The 16,261-nt window shown below is 46.0% G+C and overlaps 1 protein-coding gene across 1 annotated transcript in view; it reads right to left on the minus strand.

The window, feature by feature from the left end:
• The window catches only part of Crybg1 (crystallin beta-gamma domain containing 1), a 195,383-nt gene that overhangs the window by 72,459 nt on the left and 106,663 nt on the right, over positions 1–16,261 (minus strand). The gene's annotated exons all lie outside the window — the stretch shown is intronic.

The raw sequence follows: 16,261 nt of genomic DNA on the forward strand, positions 1-16,261 counted from the left end.
GCACATGATTTTATATTAAAACTATAATTTTACTGTTGTTATAATATACCTAGGTATGGCTTTGCAAAATACCTCTAGGTCATTTTCACCATTCAAAACTAAAAAACGATATCTGTACTAAACAACGAGTTCCCGCTCTCCGCCCTCCGGCCCTCAAAACCGCCATCCTACATTCTGGCTAAGTCTCACAGCTCTGGTTTTGCTTGTCTTTTTGTGGCTGACTTATTTGCCAGCACAATTACTTAGGACAAACTTGACACTGGGGTACATGGTTGTAATCCCCAGCATTTAGGAGGTAGAAACTAGACGATCAGGAATACGAGGCCAATCTCCTCGGCAGAGCAAGTAGGAGTCTAGCCTGGGCTATGAAAGATACTATCTCAAAACACAAAAAACCACCTACCAACCAAACAACCAAACAACGACAGCAACAGAACCACCCCAGGATTACTTAGTATAAACTCAAGGCTGACCCAAGCTACAGTTTGCCATTCACTGAGTCAAACGAGAGCGGCAGTCACTTATTGGCTGCCAGCCCTGTCAGTCACAGTTTGGGGTAAAAAAACAAGGAACAAGTGGAGGCACATGGTGTGGAGAAAGACACGGATATGTGGGAAAACCGCAAGGAAACACTGCTGTTTAGAGGTATATATGACAGGAACGTAGCAATAGTTACCATTTAGGGACGGCCCATGTAGAGAATGTATGCTTTGTTAAGTGGATTTAAAGCTAATTTAAAAAACAAAAACAAACCTTCTCTTTCTCCCTTTATAAAGAACTATTATAGCTTTATGAGTTTCAACAAATCATTCTGTAACAATGTTAAATATGTATATATTACAGATATGTGTGTGTATGTGTGTGTGGTGTATGTGTATGTGTATATGGGTGTGTACGTGTGTGTATATGTGTGTGTGGTGTATGTGTGTGTATGTGTGTGTATATGTGTGTGTATGTGTGAGTGTGTTGTGTATGTGTGTGTGTATGTGTGTGTGTGGTGTATGTGTGTGTATATGTGTGTGTATGTGTGTGTGGTGTGTATCTGTGTGTATGTGTGGTGTATGTGTGTGTATGGTGTGTGTGTGTGTGTGTGTGTGTGTGTGTGTGTGTGTGTGTGTGAAGGTCCCATAGAGGCAGCTCCAGTTACAAGTGGTTGTGAGCTGCCTGATGTGGGAGCTAGGAATAAAACTCAGATCCTCCGGGAAAGCATCTTAGCCACTGAGCTCTTTCTCCAGCCTGTACAACCACTTATGTTAAGAAGGTTTTAGAAACTATAAGAATATGTGACATCACACATGGGAATGTGACTTAGTTAACTAAGTGCTTGCCTAGCATGCATGAAATTCTGGGTTCTATCCCAGTTCTGCACACATAATCCCAGCATTTGGGAGGTAGAGGCAGGAGGATTGGATCAAGATCATCCTTGGCTACATAGCGAGTTTGAGGCAAGTCTGAGTGGACCACTAACGTCTGCATCCTGCTACCGTGGACTCACTCTGTGAGGGGTAGACTAGATAGCTTACTTTTGCTTCTAGAAGCATACCGATTTATCCATAAAACCAACCGCTGATGTGCAAGCGGGTGTGTAATTAAGTGCTCCAGTAGGTACAGAGACATTTGTGACGCTTGAGGAGTTCAAAGGGAAGGAGATCGGCAATGAGTGAGCCTTGAAGCATAGGTTTAACAAGACCTGGGTGGAGGGAAGGCACTCCTGGAGAGGGCAGGGCCTGAAGGAAGCTGGCCAAGGGAATGCAGGCACAATGGCCAAGCCAGAGTTACACAGCATGGCAAAGGCTGGCAGAGCGCACTGGCACGGTGAATAATGAACTGAGTCTTACTCGGAAAGAAGAGCCCTCAGAAGCAAGTGAAGAAATCAAGGTGTAGAGTCCTGTGAGGCAGGGCCCTCCACACGTTTCTGAGCAGAAGTGGCAATGATACAAACAACTCAGGAAGAGGTTGAACATTGCAGCCTCTGCGGGCCCCACAGTTCAGATGTTAATGGAGCCTGGAGTGACCAGCAGTTATGGGGGTAGAGGGAAGGGAAGGGTGTTCAGTGAGAAGGAAGATGTCGGAATGGAAAGATGAACCCAGGGGAACTCAAAGGAGAGGTACAAGACCTGGAGGGCATTGACAAGTTCTAGGAGTGGGTCAGGGGCAGCATGATTTATGTCGAACTTAGGGGACAGTTACTATCTCCAAGGGAAAGCATCCATAACCCACGGAAGTTTCCCTCTCAAGGCAATACATTTGCATTGACTCCAAACCCCAAATCAGTCACCATGATAACAATTTGGTAAGAAAGACGCAAGACTGTCTATAAATGGCACCTTTACGTGGTGTGCTAATTTTATGTCAACTTGGCCTAGGGTAGAGACATCTGAGAGGAGGGAGCCTCAGTTGAGAAAATGACTCTATACATCCAGCTGTAGGCAAAGTTGTAAGGTTTTCTTAATTAGACGTTAATGGGGGAGGGCCCAGCCCTGGGCAGGTGGTCTTGGGTTCTATCAGAAAGCAGGCTGGGCAAGCCATGGGGAGCAAGCCAGTAAGCAGCACCCCACTGTGGCCTCTGCATCAGCTCCTGCCTTGACTTCCTTTGACGATGGGTGTACAGTGATACAGAAGTGTAAGCAAGATAAACCCTTTCCTCCCCAAGCTGCTTCTGGTATATCACAGCAGTGGAAAGCCTAATGTGGGATCTGTGGCTGGAACCCTGGTCTGCAACAAGCACTTTGATCCACTGAACCCTCTCCCCAGTCCTGCATCAAATAGGATTTTTTTAATTATAAGGATTGGCTCATACATGCGAGTGACTTTAATCTACCAGGCTCATAATGCAGGCACCTAAGGAATGACAAGAAAATCCACTATGAAATTTGGGGAAATGAGGAAGAGAAGCTACCAGGGCAGGGGTTCAGGACTATGAAGGTACAAACTTACATGTGAACAGCTTAGTGACATACACACAGAGGGGTGATTGACCCTCCAAGTGAAAGCATGCCCCACGTCTGTTCAGAGAGGCGCACTCAGAGCACGTTGGTGGCTGTTTCACAAGGATCCCATGGGGCTGTCTGGAAGATACACAATGATCAGTACACAGGCACTGACGGAAGAAAAGCACATTTGATTGTGAACGAGATGAAAAGTGTTTGGATCTCCATGCAGGTGGAAAGGTTGAATGTTTGCTTGTCTTAGGAGAGAGGTGTGTGTGTGTGTGTGTGTGTGTGTGTGTGTGTGTGTGTGTGTGTCCCAGGCCAGGACCAGCAAAATGACTAGCGGGTAAGGGCCTTGGTGCCAGTCTTGATGACCTGGGTGACATGGGTCCCTGGGAACTACATGGTAGAGGGGGAAAAAAAATCTGATCCCACAAATTGTCCTCTGACCTCTACATTTGTCCTCTGACACATGAATGCATCATATACACACAAAGAGATATTAACATTTTTATTTAAATAAAAGTAACTTAAAAAAAAAAGTTTCTGGGGTGGAACGGTGCCTCAGTAGTGAGCATTACTGCCCCTCCACAGGACATGGATTCTATTCCCAGCAACCACGTGGCAGCTCACAATCCTCTGTGATTCTAGTGCTAGGGCATCCAACAGCCTCTTCTGGCCTCTCAGGTACCAGACACATACAGTACACAGGCACACGTGCAGGCCAAACAGCCATTCATATAAAAACAAATAAATAGATTTAAAAAAAAGTTTCCGGTCAGTCTTCAATCTGTATTACATAAAGAGACTTTCCTTGCATCCAATATAAAAAAAGGAAAGAAAGAAAGAAAAGAAGGAAGGAAGGAAGGAGAGAAGGAAAGAAGGAAGGAAGGAAGGAAAAAGGAAGAAAAAGAGGGAGCTGGACAGGTGGCTCAGAGGATAAGATACACATTACTCTTCAGAGGAGTAATGTTCCATTCCCAGCATGCACACGGAATGCCTCACAGCTGTCTGTAACTCCAGTTCCAAGGCTCTTGTGTGCACATGGTGCACATAAACTCAGGTAAACACACCGTGATAGCTGTTCTTGGTTGTCATCTTGAGCCTATCTGGAATAAACTAAAACCCCCGAACGGCTGGGTGTACCAGTGAGTGGTTTTTGCTTAACTTGAAATGGGAAGATCCACTCCTAATCTGGATCTTTGAGGTATACACATTTTTTTTCTCTCCAAAACAGGGTTTCTCTGTGTAGCCCTGGTTGTCTTGGAACTCACTCTGTAGACCAAGCTGGCCTGAAACTCACGGACATTAAAGGTGTGCACCACCACAGCCTGGCTGAGACACACCTTCGATCTGGAGCTACTTTAGGACAAGAAGGTTCATCTTTAATCTGGGTCACACCTTCTTCTGGAAATCTATATAAGGACAGGGAAGGAGGAAGCTTCCCTCTTCGGCTCTGTCCTCTAGCTTCCTAGAGCTCTAGCTTGCTGGCAAGTCCATTCCTTCACTGGCATTGAGCCTACTTCTTCAGGATTCCAGTGTCTACTGAAGACCAGCTGAAGGACCCAGCCTTGTGGGCTAAACAATTACTGGATTCTTAGACCTTCTGTATATCATTAGATATTGTTGGATTAGCTGGACCACAGCCTGTGAGTCAATCTAATCCCCTTAATATGTATTAACGTTTGCTCTATTAGTTGTTATTCTAGAGAACCCTGGCGCTCTCGCTCTCTCTCTCTCTCTCTCTCTCTCTCTCTCCCACACACACACACACACACACACACACACACACACACACACACACACACACACACACAGAGTCATAAAAGCATAACATTTTTTTAAAAAAATACTCAGGCATGCTGACACAGTTATAATCCCAGCACTTGGGAAGTAGGGGCAAGAGGCCAAGAGTTCAAGGTCAGTCTGGGCTACAATCAGATATTGTCTCAAAGCAAACAGGCAAACAATAGAGAGGTAAGAAAGGTCCTTTTTGGCCTTATCTTTTCTATTTTTGTTGTTGCATTGTCTTTACGTTTTTATTACTTTATTTCACGTGTATTTTGTCTCTGTGCATCTTGTACATACCTGGTGCCCAAAGAGAGCAGAAGGAGGAATGAGATACCCCTGAAATTGTAGTTACGGGTTGCTTCATACTATGTGGGTTCTGGGTCCTCTCAAGGGCAGCAAGTGCTGTTACCTGCTGACCTACCTCTCCAGCCCCTTATAGGATTTCATGTAGCCCAGGCTAGCTTCAAACTATGTAGTTGATCTCGTCCTTGAACTACTGACTCTCCTTCATCCCCTCCTCAGCGCAGGGGTTAGCAGCATGCATGACCACACCCAGCTTTCTCACTGTCTTTCCTGAAGTTGGCAGTTCTTTCTCCCAGCTTCTTGCTTTCTTGTTGACAATAAACACCCAGTCTTTCCCCACTCAGGAACACCCCAGGTGTTTTCTTTACTATCAAAAAGGAAATTCTTATGTAAAACAGCAGTAGTTTTCATCTTTATAGGAGTCTGGGCTGAGTATGGACTGGCACACTCAGAATCATTCATAAACCTTTCTCTTTCACTTGAAGGGCTCATACTTAGAATCTGACTATGCTACGAAGAAGAAAACAGCTTCAAATGTCAGGCACATTTTAGGAGCTAGATAACCAAGATGAGATGAAGAGATTTCTTAGGATATATATATATATATATATATATATATATATATATATATATATATATATATATTATCTTTTTTTCGGAGCTGGGGACCGAACCCAGGGCCTTGCGCTTCCTAGGCAAGCGCTCTACCACTGAGCTAAATCCCCAACCCCCAGGATATATTGTCTGAATAAGAACTGGAGATCTTCAGGAAGGCAAAAGCATATAGATTTGGACATTGGAAAGCGGGCTTTAGAAATAGTGAAGGGAAAAATGCCAGTGAGCAATTTCTAGTGTGTGGGATGACTGAAGCCGTTTCCCAGCAGCAGTCAGCAGTACAGTTCTCAGTGGGTCCCCTGCTGTGCCAAGCCCCCCCCCCCCCCCGCCAAACTCTACTGTGCTTATGGCTTATGTAATCATATATTTATGCGATGCTTTGGAAAAACCAAGAAGGAACCTGTTTCCAAGCCCGGGATGACTTGTGGTACAAGGAAGGATGGAGGAAGAGGTGAGAACGGATGGTCTCAGGGAGGACCACAGGGAGCCGTGAGAGGCAGAGGAGGACTCAGCGTACGGAACACTACTTGTTTTACACATCACACGTAACATGTTACATGTTACAGGACAGGTGCCCTTGGATGCCTGGGAGTCTCAGGGGACAGCAGGCAATATATATTTTATATATTTATATCCTGCTTTTATACACTGTAACCATGAGTGTTAAGTCAACTATGGCTCATGAATTTTGAGTAAGCATTTCCTAGAGCTAAATTCACTGAATTTAAAAAGGTGTTGTTTTAGTTTTTAGGATGGTTTGAAGATGTCACCCATAGTGTAGGACATTTGAATTCCTGGCACTGTTTGGCACCCACTGGTAGTGGGTCTCGTCGTGTTCTGTTGCTGCGAAGAGACACCATGACCAAGACAACTCTTATAAAGGAAAGCATTTACTTGGGGGCTTGCTTCTAGTTTCATAGGGTTGGTCCAGTATCATCATGGCAGGGTGTCTGGAGGCAGGCAGGAAGGCATGGTGCTGGAGAAGCTGAGGTCTTTGTGTCCTACCCACAGGCAGGGGGGGTGGGGAGGGGTGGAGTGAGGGAGGGAGGAGGAGGGAGAGAGAGGGGGAGGAGCAGGGAAAGGGAGAGTGGGAGGGAGAGGGAAGGGATGGGGAATCTTTCCCTGGCAGCTCTTCCACTATGGAGGAAGCATACACTTATGCAAGCCTATGGGGGCCATTCTCATTCAAACACCACAGCCCGTTAAGGAGGTGTGGCCTTGCTAGAGGAAGTACTCCCCTAGGCTCTCTCTGCTTCCTGTTTGTGGTTGGAGATGTAGGCTCTTGGGTCTCAGTGACAGGCTCCAGGTGCTATGCCTGCCTGCTGTCCAGCCTCCCTGTGTTGGTGATGGAAGCCCCAACTCAGCCCTTCCTACCCTGAGATGTCTTGGTCATAGAGTTTTATCACAGCACTAGGAAAGCAAGGCGTCTTGCAGACAAGATGCACGTAGATGAGAAGACAAGGGACCTGTCTAAAGGCTGTCAATAAACCCCGAGGCTGGCCTGCCAGTCCGCTCTACCGCCAGCGGCTTTCCCCACTGGCTCCTCGGAAACCACCACTTCTTTGGGTCCCTTTCATCTCCTCCCTTTTGTCAGGACCTCCTTGCTTAGCTTTCCTGCTTCTCTTTCTATCTCCTCTCCGATGACGATGACGTAATGTCAGCTTCATGGGGGCCTCCGCTATCCCTGGGTTTTCTTGATGGTACATTTCCACGCTGCAGAACTGAGTCAGTCATCCTTAAGCGTTCAGTTTCCTGGGGCTGGAGGACTCTTAGGAAGCCATGCAGGATGAGGAAAGGCGAGGTGCTCTTGAGCAATTCTTTCTCCCTCGTGACGCGGACGGTTCTGGGAAGCGGCCAACATGGCTGCCACAGCCCCTTCACCCATTGTCCTACAATTTCTTGGAGACTATCTCAGCACTAACTAGTCCTTGCTTCAGTCTGAGTCCCTTCAAGACTATTCTACACACACACTATTTTTCTGGGTGCCTTACCCAGATTACCACATTTTTTTTTAACCTGTTGCCTTAGAGAAGCCTCCTGTGACCCCACCACCTAGTTAGAATGATATTTCCTCACAGTCCTCACTATCCCCTTTCTCTGGTATGTTTTCATCTAGTTACCTGTCTCTAGCTCACCACATTAAAATGTGTGTATCTTTACTTTTGTTTCCCACTGGAGCATCCTGTCCTGAGACCAGGGACGTCACCGTCTTCCTTCAACCCTGGTTCTCAGAGCCTCATAGTGCTGTCTCGCAACGGGTGTCTCAAATACACAGTGAGCGTTTCAGAAAGTTACGGAATGTGTGTGTTCATTCACAGCCTTGTTCTACAGTGAAAATCTTCAAGTCTGGCTTGCTTAGCAGAGTCCATAAATGCCTGAGTGGGGAGTGAGAGCATTAGAGAGGCCCTGCAAGGGAGAAAATGACAGAAGTGGAGATCTGATAACGGGGCAGCGGTGGGCACAGAGACCCTAAGAGCAGTGTCCTCAAGAACAGGACAGCCCTGAAGGGCAAGGAGGGAGTTGCTGCTGAGACAGGGACCCACAGAGAGCTGTGCCAAGGGGATGCTGGCGGGGACCGAGGGACACAGGCAGCCTGCGATGCCCTGCAGGAAAGGATCTAGAAGAAAGAAGGTCTGAGCCTCTCTTCCTCCCTTCTATTTGATCTCCTTCCAGGACCCCTATATCTGGTGCCAAAAGAAAGCCCAATGGTCCCTCTAAATAGAACCAGTGGATATATACACAAAAGACAGAGGGGAGGATGAGGCCAGATCTGCAGAAGAACATACAGGAGCAGGAGGGAGCTAGGCCCTGCCTCCATCCTCTCTCAGGATGAGAATTCCATCGTAGTAGATCAGCATGGGGTCTATAGACACACAGAGATCGTCTAGGGCACTGCCAGAGTTCCATCTGACTTCACAGGACACCGTCCTGTGGCTGGCCAGGTTTTCGAATGGTTCTCCTCAGGGTTTAGTTGGTGAGAGTCCTAATAAATTGAACTTGCACTCGACAGTAGCAGCCAAATACTCCAGCTAACTCCAGACTGGGGCGAGCCATCCTAAGCTTGCCCAGTGGGCATGGGTATCACCCTCACCTGCCATACTGCCCTTACTCAGGACGATCAGCCTGGACCTCCTGAGCTGCTCATACCGAGCCTCCCTCCTGACGACTGGTCCCATAATTTACCTTCCTTGGCGCTTTGCCACTGAGAAAACGGATCGTGTTTCTAGCAAAAATGCAGACCGCTCCTGTCTGACCTCATATGCAAAAGCCAAGCGCCGAGCAGATGGAAGATCTACGTGTAAGCACTAAGCCTGGGACAATGAGATGACAGGTTTAATTTCATCTTTGTAACTTTGAAGCTAATTTTAGCTCCTTATGGACCTAAAGCATAACCAACCAGTAGGTCTTCAAAATTAAAAGCATCTATGCTTCTAAGAAAATAAAAGAAGTGGCCCACAGAACACAAAAGAAGAGACACTTTTTTCCAAAGAAGATAGCAAACAGTGAAAAAATATATCTCTATGTGTGTGTGTGTGTGTGTGTGTGTGTGTGTGTGTGTATGTGTGTGTGTATGTGTGTGTATGTGTGTGTGTGTGTGTGTATGTGTGTGTAACTCAAATCAAAGCCACAGTAACATGATGCCATACCATACCCATTGGGATGGATAAAATGAAAAAAATACGTTGAGTGCTGGTGAGAATATGCTGAAACAGGGCCTTTCCACATTGTTTCTGTGGTTGTAAAACACTGACCACAAACGTTAAACACAATTGCCATTTGCCTCAGTCATCTGGGCTGAATACACTTGCCATCCTCTGATTTACTGGAACCTTATTTCAGCATGACAGTGTTAAGTGGGGCCTTTGGGAGGTAAACAGATTGGATTAATCAGGTCATGAATATTGTGCTCTGATGATGGGATTAGAGCCTTGACAGTACCAGGAGAAACGAGATCTCCTCTTCTGTCTCTCCACCCTACCCCACCCATTTCCCTCCATCCCCGGAAAGGCCATGGGAAGACCCAGTAAAAAGGTAGGTTCTGAGGGGTCTCTCTCTTAAGAACTCTCCCCCAGAAACTGTCCATGCTGATGTTTTAATCTTGAATTCTAGGCTCCAGAAGTGTGAGAAATAAATGTCTATTTCTAAAGCAACTGGTCCATGGTCAACCCAAGCTGACCGTAACATCCAGTGATTCCACTCCTGGTGCAAACCCAAGAGGATTGAAAGCATCTACACAGAAACTTAAAGGTCAATGTTCATGACAGAATTATTCACTAATTAAAAAGCAAGAATAGCCCAACGTTTCAACTGATGGATAAATACAAGATGACTCTCTTGCCAGTGGAGGGTGGAGTGCTGACACGAGCCACAATGTGGAAACAAAGTGGAAATTTCTGGTTTCTTTGGAGACTCAGTTGTATCACGTGATGTGTTCCTGGAACACTGTCTTATGAGAGGAAGTTTTGCTGAGGCAAACACATGGGAGGAAGTTTTGCTAAGGACAGACAGGTGGTGTTTTTCTGGAAGCTGCCTGGAATAGGGGCCCATGGTGTTTTGCTAGCATGGCTGCTTGAGAGAACACGTGATGTTTGGAAAGGGTATAAGTATTACCCAATGGAGAGTGGACGAGGCTGTGGTGTTGGTTTGCCTTGACGTCTTCACTGCTGATCATCGTTTGTCGTGACTTCGTAGACAGAAATGCACCAAAGAACTTCTCGCGATGATTCTGGTGGCTTCTGGATGCTTCTGTGGACTCCGGCTGATTGGCAGCGCCTCACAGTTTCTTACAGGTCAAACTGCCTTTGCTGATTGGCGAATGGTGCTTGTGATTGGCTCAAGCCACTGAGGCTAATTTATGTGAACCGAACCCTGACAACAAAGATTGGAATCGCCCCAAAGAACGATTTCTAAACAGGCCCACATCCCCCTTTGCCCTATTAACCTTTCCTTTCCACTTCCCCTAGTGGGTGGTGGGCCAGAAGGGAAGCATTTAAGAACCCTTCATTAACATAGGTTTTGAAAACTCTAAGCCTATTGGAGACACTGCACTGAGGGACGGAAGCCACACAGAGAACTTTACCTGGTAATCCTGTTTATATCATATACCAGAATAGACATACAAAGGGTCAGAAAAGGGGTTGGTGCTAGCTAGGGGACAAGGGGTCGGGGATGAGAATAACTACAGGGTTTCCTTGAGAAAGCAATGAAGGGTTCTGAAATCCAAGGGTAGTGATGGTTATACAATCGTGTGAACATACTAAAACCCGCCTACTTGGACATTTTAAATGGTGAACTTTATAGCTTATGAACAGCTCGATTTTTAAAAAGGTCACAATCAATATTGAGGTGAGATCCTTCTAGACTCTTATTACATCACTCCAACGAAATCAGTTAAAGTGAAAAAAGAAAGACCTGGTGTCACAAGAAATAATAGCTAATGGTAAAGTTCCACGGGATTCCTTTTCAGCGTTACAATTACAGAAATGGAGACAGAATGAACCTAGGACAGAAATGGGGTCTAGGGAACACCTCCCATGAATATCACCGAAGCCTGAGGTCTAACCAGGCAAGCAAGAATCGTCTTCATCCCAGCCCTGATGGGCTTGAGGGGACTCGGACACCAGCTTTTCTCCATTCCTCTGTCCGTCCGTCTGTCCCTCCTTCCCTCCATCTCTCCCTCCCACCTCCTTCCCTAACCTCCTTCCCCCTCCCTTCTTGTCTCTGAGAGAGGTCTTCACCTTTTAGCTTAAGCTGGCCTATAACTTGCTACATCACTCAGGCTAGCCTTGCATTTCCCATGTTCCTGCCTCAGCCTCCCAAGTGCTGGGATCACAGATTTGTGCTACGACTGAGGGCAGCACATTCTGTGCAGGGTTTTGTGCTTGCTAGGCCAAGCATGTGTTTTTTAGTGACAATGAAGTCTTAGTCACACTGGGATGATAGCAGGAATTTATGTCCCTTATAAACTTAAATCTCAAGTAGTGTTACACAAATAAACTTATTATAAATGCCTAACTTATAAATTGGATCCCTATATTGTATTTATATAGTGAGAGCGCAGACTTGTGGTCTGGAGGCACAGCTCAGAGGAGTGCCTGCTTATCACGTCTGAGGCCCTGGTCCATCCTAAACACCAAAAGATAAAAATAAAAAAAACCTGTTCCTGTGAGTTTGTTAGTATATTAAAGGTAAAGGTGTGGCACATCATGGCTTTGCTTTTAATCCCAGCACTTTAACTGGTAGGCAGAGGCAGGCAGATAGCAGATAGATCTCTGTGAGTCTGGGGCCAATCTGGTCTACTCAGCTAAGTTCCAGACCAGCCAGGTCTACACAGTGAGAAAGAGCTGTGGGGCATGCACGATGTCTGCTGTTTAGAGTCTTCTGGTCTCTGGTACTTGGTTCACAGCGGGGCTATGAAGATAGCTAGCTCTAGGCGCTCAGTAACAGAGCGTGCACACAAAACTCCCCGCTGTTCTGCTGAGCTTCCAAAGAAGAGCAGACGCCGAGTTGGGGGTGTGTCTTAGGGTTTTATTGCTCTGAAAAGACACCAGGATCAAGGTAACCCTAATAAAAGACAACATTTAACTGGGGCTGGCTTACACTTTCAGAGGTTTAGCCCATTACCATCATGGCTGTATCCAGGCAGACATGGTGCTGGAGGCGCTGAGAGTTATACATCTTGATCAGAAGACACCCAGGAGGAGACTATCTTCTGCACCAGGCGCAGCCTGAGCATAGCAGACCTCACAGCCCATCTACACAGTGACATATTTCTCCAACAAGGCCACACCTCCTCCAACAAGGCCACACCTCCTCCAACAAGGCCACACCTCCTCCAACAAGGCCACACCTCCTCCAACAAGGCCACACCTCCTCCAACAAGGCTACACCTCCTCCAACAAGGCCACACCTCCTCCAACAAGGCCACACCTCCTCCAACAAGGCCACACCTCCTCCAACAAGGCCACACCTCCTCCAACAAGGCCACACCTCCTAATAGTGCCGCTCCCTATGGCCAAGTATTCCAACACATGATTTAATGAGGGCCAAACCTATTCTAACCACCACTGGGTCTCACTCTGAGGTGACCTGGACTTAGGAAGTGCACAAATGACAAAGGGACACTTCTGGGTCATAAAGGAGGACTATGAGAGCAATTGGGACACTGAGGTCCACACCTGTCAGAGCTGCTGTGCTGTCAGCCTTTCTGCCTTGACACGAGAAAGAACACGTAATGCTGGATCATGTGGACCCCCGGGGATATGTGTTTAGTTGAGGGGATGGTTCCTTAGCCGAGTAATGATCTTGATGTGAAGGGTCACCAGAACTGTGTTGATTCACTCAAACTTCATTGAACATTGACAAGGCTTCTCTTGTCAGTCACATGCTTTAGTCCTAGAGGCATGCACCGATTAGAACAAACCTTAGAAAGGTCCTTGGCTGGCTAAAAAGGCTCAGAGAGTAATGCCGTATGATTTAGACCATTCGTGCCAGCATAACAGAACGCCATAGACTGAGCTGCTAGCCTAGAGCTAGCCGATGCATTCCTCACCATTCTGAAGGCTGGGAAGTGTGACATCAAAGGCATTCACTCATATCCTCTCTCTTTCTCCATAACCTCTCTCGTCTCATTTCAGGCTGGCTTCTGACTTACTACATAGCCCAGCCATGAGTCCTTGAACTTATAGCAATCCTCCTGCCTCAGTCTTCCAAAGGGCCGAGATTACAGTACTGGGCCACTATATACGTGCATATATATATATATATATGTATATATATATATACATACATATACATATATACTTATATTCCACCATAATACCACACACACACACACACACACACACGTGCGCTCACATGCACTATTTCTGGCTCTAGCACTAAAAATATGTATATATTAATATGCATGATATATAAGTACATATTTTAATATATACACATATATTAGTATATGTGTATATATAAATACACACTAATATATTTAACATATACAATATAGTATTATATGACATATTACATTATACTATGTATATATTATATTATAATATGTACATATTATATATACATATCACATATACATATATTAAAATAGACATATATATAATACTATATATTTTAATATATTCATATATTTTATTGCTAGAGTCAGACATAGTATGTGTGTTTTGGTTCAGGAACCAGAAACTCCAAAGACCCCAATTCCTAACCATCATATTGTCGGATAGATTTTCAACATATTAATGGGGCGGGGCACCAATGATCAGTACATATCACTAATCAGCACTCACAGCAGGTGGCATATGGCTCTATCTGCATGTTATTATAAAAGGTCATGTCTCAGATGGCATATAGACCTATCTTTGACACAATTTCCATTGACTTACTCTCTGCCAAATGTCACCCTGTCCTTAGCAGATATGTGAGAGGCACAAACCGCCCGGCACAAGTCTACCCAGCAATTACTTTCAGCACGGGTTTTATAATTCGGCATGTACATCAGTTTCCAGATCGGAGCTATCACCCGTCTCCATATAAACCACAGTTTAACTGGCTTTATCTGATTATAAACATAATTGGAATGACGGTTTAGAAAGAGCGATAAGGCTGATCTAATCTTAACACAAAAGAAAAACACGTACCCACTTATTTGCATATTCGTTTTGGGGCACCCTTAATACTTGAAAGTTTTACAGGACGTAAAGATCTGGCCTAACAGGACGATCTGTGAAGGATCATCCTGCAGTCTTCTAAACCTGCCCCCTCCCCACATGGCCTTTTCATTGATGCACCTCCCAGCTCAGGCACAGCCTGGTACTGATGTTGGGCTCCCCTCCAGGAAGACCAACTACTGTGCCCGCCTCCTTTGCACAGGGTGGAGGCTCTTTGCAGCCTTCCCTGCCCTGCAGCAGAGGAAGTGCCAACTTGGCCCACGCCTTCCAAGCCTTTGGTCGCAGCTCTCTGCTCAGAACCAACCCAGGGAGAATGAAAAGCTCTCTTCATGATTGGAGAGCCTTCAGACAAGAAGGAACTTTTCACATCCACCTCTGATGAGACCCCACACAAAAAGGCTTTTTCTCAGCCCCAGGAACCTGAGCAGAAAATTGCTCCCCGCAGCACAGATCTGAAGGAGGGGGCATCGCCACAAAGGGTCTTCATCCGGGACCCGCCATCTTACTTCCAGTCACAGTTCAGCCCACCAGGGAAGAGTGAGGGAGACATTTCACTAAGGATTTTCTGAAGCTAGGTGAATGTAGTCTAACTTAAGACAGCCTTACATGACTCACTCTGCAAGCAGCAACCTGGCGTAAACTGAGGCAGCAAGTCTTGGGGAGGCTGACTTCTTGTCTTAGCTGAACTTGACATTTCAGCCCCTCTGACTGCAGCAGAACATCCCTGGGACCCCTGCCGTGAACATTCACCAAGTACGGAAGGCGGAGCCAACACCACGGCCACTCCCTCCATCCAAGTCTGCCTCTCAGGCTCTTTTCCATTGTGAGATTCCTCCATCATTCATAAAAAATAAATATCATCCCAAACAGGCAATATATGCATCCTTAAGATACCAAGACATAAGACTGAAACAGCAGAGACGATATTGAATAAGAAAGGCTAGGTTCACGTAGCTATGCCTGCAATTCTACGTGCTGGGGTGCCTTTCCTCACAAGCACGATTTCTTCTCACTGCTCTTTATGGTATCAGCACCGTTTTATCAAATCTTCGTGGCAGATGATCTAAGGGCTGTGATGAAGCAGGTTAGTAAAGTGAAGCACAGAGAGGTTTGGTAACTACCTCAGGCTCACACAGCTATCGCACGGCAAAGCTTGGATTCGAACTTTAGCAGACGTGATTCCGGAAGCCATGCTTTTTAATCAACAGCTCGAATGGAGCATTCCAGAAAGAGTTGACCTCGCCTCACGGCCCTCATGAGCAATCTCCCCAACATTTGCAAAAGGCTCTGGCACTTCCAAACCACAATTGCAAAAGGTATATAGCTATTAAATCATGATGGCTAACCTATTTCAAGGGTGAGTCACTGTGGAGAGGGAGACACATTTTCACACACGGAATGGGCCTGATACACAATCACCATGAAAGAAAAAAAAATCTTCTCCTCAAGCTTCCCATGAATTAATCACAGATAAATCCGTCTCTGTGTCAATCTTCGGTGTCGGAGCTGCCAGGAACATCAGCTAGAGTGCAAGTCACAGCACGCGTAGAGACCCATGATCATTTGTACAACTGTAGACTGGCTGAAGGGATCTCTGCCTGTGTGGCCTCTCTCTTTAAGTGACACCGCTCAAGAGAGGGTAAGATGCCCCGGGTTCTAGAAGCTACTCAGTGCACGGAGCACCATGCAAACAAACTCTCAGGCTTCCCACAGACGTCCCCTTGTCCACTTTGTCACACTGCTCACCCCTCCCATGTGAGACGTTTAAGTTAAAAAAGAGTTTTCATCATCTGGGTAAAGACCCATCCCTATTGCCTGTGCAGACGAGGTTAACTTAAACATATCTGGGGTTGGGGATTTAGCTCAGTGGTAAAGCGCTTGCCTAGCAAGCGCAAGGCCCTGGGTTCGGTCCTCAGCTCCGGAAAAAAAAAAAAAAAAAAAAGAAAAGAAAAA

This window comes from Rattus norvegicus, chromosome 20 (genome assembly GCF_021556685.1).
Source record: "Rattus norvegicus strain SHRSP/BbbUtx chromosome 20, alternate assembly SHRSP_T2T, whole genome shotgun sequence".
Taxonomy (NCBI): Eukaryota; Metazoa; Chordata; class Mammalia; order Rodentia; family Muridae; genus Rattus; species Rattus norvegicus.